The sequence below is a fragment of the Mixophyes fleayi genome, chromosome 3 (assembly GCF_038048845.1).
Source record: "Mixophyes fleayi isolate aMixFle1 chromosome 3, aMixFle1.hap1, whole genome shotgun sequence".
Classification (NCBI taxonomy): Eukaryota; Metazoa; Chordata; class Amphibia; order Anura; family Limnodynastidae; genus Mixophyes; species Mixophyes fleayi.
This window is the reverse complement of record NC_134404.1, coordinates 96,390,490-96,399,786: the sequence shown is the minus strand read 5'-3', so window position 1 is coordinate 96,399,786 and position 9,297 is coordinate 96,390,490.

The window sequence follows — 9,297 nt, the reverse complement described above, 5'->3', positions numbered from 1 at the left end:
CTTGGGCTGCCCACTCCTCCTCTAGTGTCTGGTCTCTTCTCTTTGATGGCTGGTTACACCCCCTCATGTGGGCCCCTAGTGTTGCAGTCCCCCGGTGGGCCCTTCATGCCCCAGTCCGACACTGCTCACTTCTACTTGATCTCACTAGACGCCACCAAAACCATCATCCATGCACTCATCATCTCCCGCCTGGACTACTGCAACCTTCTCCTTACTGGCCTCCCTCTCTCCCATCTCGCCCCGCTCCGATCTGTACTCAATGCAGCTGCCAGACTTATCTTTCTCTCACGTCGCTCCTCCTCTGCCTCCCCTCTCTACCAGGCCTTACACTGGCTCCCTTTCCCTTACAGAATCCTCTTTAAACTCCTTACTACCACTTACAAAGCTCTCTCCCAGTCTACTGCTCCCTACATCTCTAACCTCCTTACCATTCATACTCCTGCTCGCTCCCTGCGCTCGGCAAACGACCGTCGCCTCTCCTCCACTCTTATTACCTCTTCCCACTCCCGAGTCCAAGACTTCTCTCGCGCTGCCCCCCTGCACTGGAATGACCTCCCTCGCTTCATCGGTCTCGCTTCCAGTCTGTGCTCCTTCAAACGGACACTCAAAACTCACCTGTTCCTGAAAGCCTACCAACCATCCACTTAACCCCTCATCCACTCTGCTTGTTCTCCCCCCTCTCCCCTGGTCCCTTTTTCTCCCTTGCATCACTGCCTCCCTCCGTGCCTGTTTTGTCCACCCTCCCTTAGGATGTAAGCTCGCATGAGCAGGGCCCCCTCTCCCCTCCTGTCTTCATACCGACTCTTCTGCTCCGCCCTCACTCCATATGTCTGCCTGGAGTTTCCGAAGCATTGGTACTTAGTGTTTATTGTTCTGTAATGTTTTACCCTGTATGGTCTACTGTTCGTATTATGTAAGGCGCTGCGAAAACCCTGTGGCGCCCAACAAATAAATAATGATAATAATAATCTCACACTTTTTACATTGTGCTGTATGGCAAGAGGAATGCTCTTCCACCATGCACTGCCAGGGTGAAGGGGGACTCAGCCCCTTCTCCACCACGGTGCGATTAGTCTTCAAATCTATCACCCAAATTACTTCCAAGAGATCTGCTCCAGGGTCTAGCTCCCCCCACAAAACTGAAATCAGTTCCAGTGGTTGGGTTGTGAAGACAATCCATCTCCTGAAGTCATTTGAGTCCCTCCCCAAAATTCCACTTGTGGTGTCTAGAAAAAAATAAGACGATTTTTGCACTTTGAATAGCATCTTAGGTGTTCTTTTGGACTGTTATTGCGGAAGCTTATTAAATCAGAGTCACATACTTTCACCAAGCAAGAATGTTTTATCAGTGCTTTCAATAAAGATATGAATATGTACAATGCTTAAAGTGTTTTCTTAAAATCATTTATATAGTGCCACTCATTCCGCAGCACTGTACAGTCTAAACTCCCTAACACACACACCTCAATTTAATAGCAGCCAATTAACTTAAAAGTATATTTTTTTGGAGTGGGAGGAAACCAGAGGACCTGGAGGAAATCCACACAAACACAGGGAGAACATACAAACTCCACACAGATAAGGCCATGGTTGGGAATTGAATTCTTGACCCCAGTGCCGAGATGCATGCTGACCCTAAATCTCCACTTCCTGGACTTGAATCAGGTATCGTTTTAGGCAAAGTTAACTCAAGAATAGATATTATTCCAAAAGGGGCGTACACTTACTGTGTCAAATTCTACATTTTTAAACAATACTGTACAAAAAAATTATAATTCTTAGTTCGACCATATTTTATAATAGTCTTTGTTGGTTGCAAAGAATATTCTCTGCAAATGTAAACATATTATTTTTCCTTATACCTGTTAAAATCTAAAACATTACTCATTTTGAATACTAAATGAAATGAGACAACATAGTCAATATGTTATAAGGTGTTCCAAAGGCCAGCAGAGAAAAACATTCAAATAAATCAGAAAGAGAAACCCAGTCAGTGGACCTTGCAAGCATTTTTATTTCCTCCAGCTGATCTAAATTATTTTGATTTCTATAATTAAGCAATAAGGTTTTAGAGCTGACCAAACCAAAACATCCCTGAACGGACAATGATGACTATTTTGAAGGCAGAAATAAAACCTTTTTTGAAAAATGCTAATAACGGATTAGATTTAAACATGATCTGCAAGACAGTCTGCTCTACAATTGCCCAGATAAGCATGGGAGACATTATCCATAATATTATAACATGACAAATCCATATTCATGGAAATGTCCAAAAGCTTTTATAAAATATTCTGACAAATTACAAACCGAATCTGAATTCTACTTTGTGCATTAAAATAACTCTGTGGGGCTTAAATGATAATGTCTTATCTATGTTTGCTCATAGAAGTGCTTATTGGTTCCATAGATAAAATTAGGGAAATAAAGATTAAAATTAGCCTGGCCCTAACCAGAATCTCTCGAAAACCTGAAGCATGTGGATGATTGCCAAACCGAATCCTACATTTGACACATATATGGTACAAGTTAACCCGTGCATGATACTCATGCATTCTAGTCAAATCAAGCTACTTAAGGTCTTAAAAAGGTTCTTGTCATGCATTTGGGCCTAGCCCAGGCCTCCTCAGGGGAAGAGCGTTACTTCCCGACGCAAGCACCCTTTTTAATGTGTGTCCATGAGGTAAAATTACCTCACAAAAATGAGTTTGACCCCTCAACTCGTAAATTTAGCCTTTACTACCCCTCCCACGGGGGGAAGGGGGGATGATGGAAGTTAACTGTCTTGACTATTCTAATTTTTTTGTCAAATAATGTCAGTATACCAAATTTCAGGTCAATTGGATGAGCCCTTTCTGAGAAAATAGTTTTTTACACACACACACACACACACGTGTTCATGAGGTAATTTTACCTCACGAAAATGAGTTTGAGCCCTACCAAATTTCAGCCCTTTTTGAATTTTTTTTTCCCACACACACTAAGAATTTAGTAGGTCAGTGTATAACTCCGCCCAGCAGGTGGTGCTGCAACTTGGTTTTTTTTTTCCACACACAGACAGACAGACGCCACTAAGCATTTATATATTAGATGGATAGACTTGCGAGCTTTAGTCTATGGATTCAAGCAATTGAATTTGATGCTTCACACCACAAATTAGGAAACATTCCTAAAATGTCCTCAAGAGACTGCATTTAATTTAGCTGAAATCATTGCTTGAACATATTATGTACTCTAATGAGCAGGAACTGAGTTTCCCTTTATGACAATTATAAGAATCATCAGAACAGCTCTAATGCAGCAAGATAAGGAATTAGAATCCATCATCTGGATTTTAAGCAGAGTGCAATTGTATTTACACATCCCTTATGCTACATAACCCAGAAACGTCCGATCAAGCATAAAGAAAAACAATTGTTGTTTAATTTCCATTAGAATCATTGTGGTGCATTCATAAACAATATGGTGCTGGGAGAAGTTTTGAAAATTAGATGTTTAGATCTTACTTGTTAGGTGAACTAGAATACTGTTGCATTTACATTTGTTTAGACTTCTTTATGGCTCACGAGTGAAGAGACGGTGGGGCTGTCTTTATTACATCTGGCACTTGTGTTAGGTACATTGTTTTACATTGGCAAAGTGCACCTAGAAATGTGCTTATCCTGCAAAGCACAACTGGTAGGTGCAAGATTTGTACCATTAAAAAGTAAAGGGCAAGGCACAATTTCCACCAATATTCTGCATAATGGAAATGGACTTGAACATTACTGCACAACATGGAAAGCCTCTAAAAAAGGGGATTTTTGTACTTACGTTAAATCCGTTTCTCCGATTCCGTCTGGGGGACATTGCTACCATGGGTTGTGGAGGAGAGCTCGGGAGTTGGCACCTAGCTAGTTAACTTTTAGCAACTGCTGACAGACCCCTCCCCTCTACAATCCCCCTGTCACCTCCCAGTTAATCAAAAAGCCCAAAGGAGAAAAGGCCAATCAACCAAGAGCACACAGAGGAAAAGCAGAAGGGAGAGATTGCAGTGTCCCCCAGACGGAATCAGAGAAACGGATGTAACGCAAGTACAAAAATCCTCTTTTCTCTTTCATCCAGTCTGGGGGACACTGCTTACCATGGGGACGTTCCAAAGTTGCCCCCTAAGGGTAGGACCGCTCTGAAAGCCCTGCTCGTAGAGCACTACGAGCACAATTTTCATCCGCGGACGCAAATACATTAAACTGATAGAATTTGGTAAAGGTGTGGACAGAGGACCAGGTGGCTGCCCTGCAAAGCTGGTCCGCAGAAGCCCCATTTCTCGCTGACCACAATGCCCCTACCGATCTGGTGGAATGGGCCGTAAGTCTCTCTGGCACAGGACGGTTAACCCTGGCGTAAGCCTGTTAAATGGTTGCCTTAATCCATCTTGCAATAGACTGTTTTGAGGAAGGCTAGCCTCTTTTATTAATTAGAATCAAAAAGAACTAACAGAGAATCGCGCAGAGCCCTAACCATATCTAACTTTTCCATAGACTGTTGATCACAATTAGAAGCCGGTGTTAAGACCGGAACCACAATTTCCTTGTTCAAATGGAATGCCGAAACAACCTTCGGAACAAAAGAAGGGAGAGTTCTTAATACCGCTCTGTCCTCGTGAAAAACCAAATATGGTTCTCAACAAGACAGAGCTCCCAATTCTGAAACCCTGCGTGCAGATGTAAACGCTAAAAGAAAGAGTACTTTCCAGGTCAGAGACCTAAAATCTGCCGCGAGTAATGGTTCAAAAGGGGGCCCTGTAAGCATGTCAAGCACCAGGTTAAGATCCCATGGTGCTGTAGGCGGAACGTAGGGAGGCTGAATATGTAAGAATCCCTGAAAAAAAGTCTTGATGTCTGGCAAATCTGCTAACTTCAGGTGAAAGTAAACTGAAAGCGCTGATACCTGAACCCTTAAGGAACCTTAACGGAGACCCGCTTCCAGACCATCCTGAAGAAAAGCCAATTATCGAGGGAGACGAAAAGACGACGTGTTATTTTCACACTGATATAGGCTCGCCAAATACGATGATATATGCGAGCTGAGACTGGTTTCCGAGCTCGCAACAGAGTGTTCACTACACTGGCGAGAAACCCCTAGCCCTCCGGAGCCTGGCTTTAACAACCATGCCATTAAATTGAGCCAAGGTAAATCCTGGTGACGAAAAGGACCATGCAGGAGAAGATCGTCTCGCGACGGAAGGCGATGTCCTTGCCCTTCCGCCATGGAGATTATGTCCGCGTACCACACTCGATGCGTCCATGCAGGTGCTACTAAAATTACCGGCAGACCGCCCTGCCTCACTCGTCTGAGTACTCGAGAAAGCATAGGAATTGGGGGGGACGGGACATATATCCCAACCTGAAATCCCATGACATGGTCATCACGTCCACTGCTACCGCTAAGGGGTCTCTTGCCCTTGCGCAAAATCTGGGAACCTTTTAGTTGTGTCTGGAGGCCATGAGATCTTTATCCGAAAGACCCCACCTCTGAACTAGAGACTGAAAGACTTCCGGATGGAGAGACCACTCCCCTGGCATCATCGCATTGCGACTGAGATAATCGGCTTCCCAGTTTTTTATTCCTGGAATGAACACTGCCGAGATTGCTGGAACATATTGTTCCGCCCAAGCAAATATTTGAGCCGATACTCGCATTGCAGGTGCACTCCTCATTCCTCCTTGTCTGTTGACACATGCCACAGCCGTGGCATTGTCGGACTGAACCCTGACTTGATGGCCCTGAAGAAAGGTTTGGGCCCCCCGAAGAGCCAAAAGAATTGCTTTCAACTCTAATAAGTTGATGGATAGGGCAGATTCCTGAACTGACCAAAGCCCCTGGAGCCAGAGATGCAGGACTACAGTCCCCCCCAACCTTTCAGGCTGGCATCTGTTGTGACTATGATCCATGACCATGGAGCAAAAGACCTGCCCACCGACATGTGATCCTGAATCAGCCACCACTGAAGAGATTCCCTTGCATCCGGGGACAGTGAGATTTTCTGGCGATCCAAAATGTAGGTGGGATCCTGACCATTTTGTCAAGAGATCCCACTGGAAGCACCGTGAATGCGCCCGACCGAAGGGAATCGTCTCGAACGAGGCCACCATCTTTCCTAGAAGACGCATGCACAAGTGAACTGAAGGACTGGGAGAGGACAAGACCTGCGATGTTATCCTCTGAATCGATCCGATTTTCTCTACAGGCAGAAACACCTTCTGCTGTTTGGTGTCCATGATGAGTCCCAGGAAGACCATGCGTTGGCACGGAACCACCTGGGATTTCTTTAAGTTTATTAGCCACCCATGACTCAAAGAAAGCTATGGTGAGGGATAAGTGCTGATGTAAGCAATTCTCTGAAGTGGATTTGATGAGCAGATCATCTAAGTAGGGCACAACCTGAACTCTCTTTAAGTGAAGACAGGCTGCCATCACAGACATGATCTTCGTGAAAACCCTTGGACCTGTGGAGAGGCCGAAGGGAAGAGCCCGAGACTGATAGTGGGAGGCTCCCACTGTGAATCTCAGGAGAGACTGCTCCAAATAGGAACATGGAGGTATGCGTCCTTTATGTCTATGGAAGCCATAAACTGATTTCTTTCCAAGCCGTTTATTACTGTCCTCAGGGACTCCATCCGAAATTTGTCAACTCGTAAGTGCACATTGAGGTTCTTTAGATTTAAGGTGGGTCGAAAGGAACCGTCCGGTTTCCTGACAAGAAAAAGATTTGAATAAAACCCCTTTCCCTTCTGGTTTTCTGGGACCCTGCAAATAACTCTTGCTGAAAGAAGAGAGGCGACACAACTCTATCGTCTGTCTTCTTTGTGGATCTCAGGGTAGCGGGGTTACAAAGAAACGATGTGGAACCGGACCCAGCAGGTCTATCATGTACCCCCTTGATATAATGCTCCGAATCCAAAGATCCCGAGAGGACGCTGTCCACTGTTCCTGAAAGAGACAGGTGTCCCCCCCACTGTCGCCCGCTCCTGGAGAGTAGAGTGGCAGTCAGGACGCAGGCTTCTCCTGAGCCTTGGAGGCCTGACGCCTAACTGCGAAAGAGGACCTACCTCTGACTGAGAAGCCTCTAGAATTTGGTTGTCTGCCCCTAGCTGACTGGCCCCCAGGAAAGGAGGTCCCTCGAAAGGACTGCCTAAAGGAGCTAAAACGCGGGGTCTGGCCTCTACCTGTGTTCACTGGCAAAAAGGTGCTTTTGACACCCGTTGCCTGAGATATCATACTGTCTAACTCCGGGCCGAACAAACCTGATGCTGAAAAGGGAATGGTTTCTAGGGATTTTTTAGATTCCGAATCCGCCTCTCAGGATTTCAGCCATGTTCTTTTTGCTGAAATTGCAGCAGCCTGAATAGAGGAAGACACAGACGCTGCCTCATAAAGGTACCAATGACTCTTTCAAATGTAAAGCTAGCGGAAGTAATTCTGAGTTCTGCAAGGCCTCTGCCAGCTGCTCTGCCCATGCTTCCATGGCTCTAGCAACCCAAGCTGAAGCAAATGTGGGTCTAAAGAAAGAACCTGCTGCTATAAAAATAGACTTTAGTTAAGATTCAACTCTGCAGGACTCCACTGACAGCAGAGTTGCTGTGCCCGGGACCGGCAGGGTAGTGTGTCGAGCTAAAAGGGCTACGGAAGTATCTACTTTAGGGATTCCTTCCCAGCGAGCCACATCCTCTTCCTGCAATGGATACAAGGAGGAGAATCTCTTTGGAATAGAGAACCTTTTATCAGGCTGTTTCCATGCTCCCTCAGCAATATTTCTCAGTTCTACAGAAGGAGGAAAACGAACAACCTTTCTTCTGGCTTTCTTAAAAAGACTCTTGTCTATAGAACTAGGGTCCTCCAATTCTGGGAGGTCCAAGGCCTGCCTTACCGCTAAAACCAAATCATCAATACCTTGATATCTAGAGATTTCTTCCTGATGAGACAGTTGAACCTGGACAGGATCAAAATTTGTTTCCCCTTCCTCTTTGGAAAACCCCTCAGAATCCGAGGGGGACAGAAGAGGATTAGCGGATCTAAGCAGCTTTCTTTTAGAAGGGGGGCAAATCTGGGGATTCAAGCAACTGGTTTAGCCTGTCTAAACCTTTTATAAATGCTGAGGACCATGCTGGTTCTGTCAGGGCAGGGGCCTGATCTGTTAATATAGAGGAAGGTCCTGCTATAGCCGTTTCAGTAAAAGCTGTCGCAGCAGGAAGCCCCCCAGTTGTAATAGCATTATTTGACACAGCAGGAAGAGCTGCCACACTTGTCAGTAACTGAGTAGATTGAGTGATAATCTGTGCTAAAGAGGAAACTGACTGTGTCAGAGATCCTACCCATGCCGGCTCCTCCGTCAGCGGAGCTGGAGTGTGCTGGGTTTACGCAGAGGGCCCCCCCCCCTTCACAATCAGAGCAGAGTGCCAACAGGTCCTTCTGCCCACATGGTAATTTAACCTTGCATCTAGAACATGTAAAATATGTAGCCATAGGACCTTTTCCTTTATCTGTCATTTTACAAAGGAAAGAATTACCAAACACACCAGATTGAGAGAGACAGAGAAAAAAATAAAAACCAAGTAATCAACTAATCTATAATAAAAGTTGTACTTTTGTTAAATAAACAATGTGATATTTTGGCAAGTAAGAGAAACACAATATAACCACTACTAGTCCCACTTTGTAATCAACAAAATAGTTTTTTTTGTAAATGCTTAAATAAATCTGAGATACTTAGCCAAAAGGGCCAAAACAGGGGAGAAGTCCAACCGCAGTGTCCTGGTGCCTGCTCAAACAGAGATGTCTTCTTTCCCGGGCTTCTCTTGGCACCAGAAGACCGGACTGTTCCAATTGTGCTGAAGACCGGACTGTTCCAATTGTGCTGAAGAGCAGGGGAGCTCTATGTAATTTAGCTCCTCCTCTTCCGTTAATCCCGTCTCTCTTTTCTCTCATTAAAGAAAAAACTATACGCATCAGCAGAGTAATGGAGACTTCAAAGAATTGAGGTCTCCTGCAGCGGTTTTGTACCCCGATGCCCCCTCCTATCTCTGAGGGGGGATCTTGGTATTGCCCCCGTCATCTTCTCTCTTTCCTGCTTGTTCCCCCACAGACCGAATTTAAAATGGCTTGTGTATCCGATAACCGGCGCTCTATGCCTGCAGTAGCAGCGCCGGTTATCGGAGAGGCTCAGAGAGTGACAGCGGTCCGGAGAGACCGCTTGTCACTCTGTATTTAGACACCTTATGCTCTGCCAGTGAGAGCCTCTGGCTCTCATCTGACAGA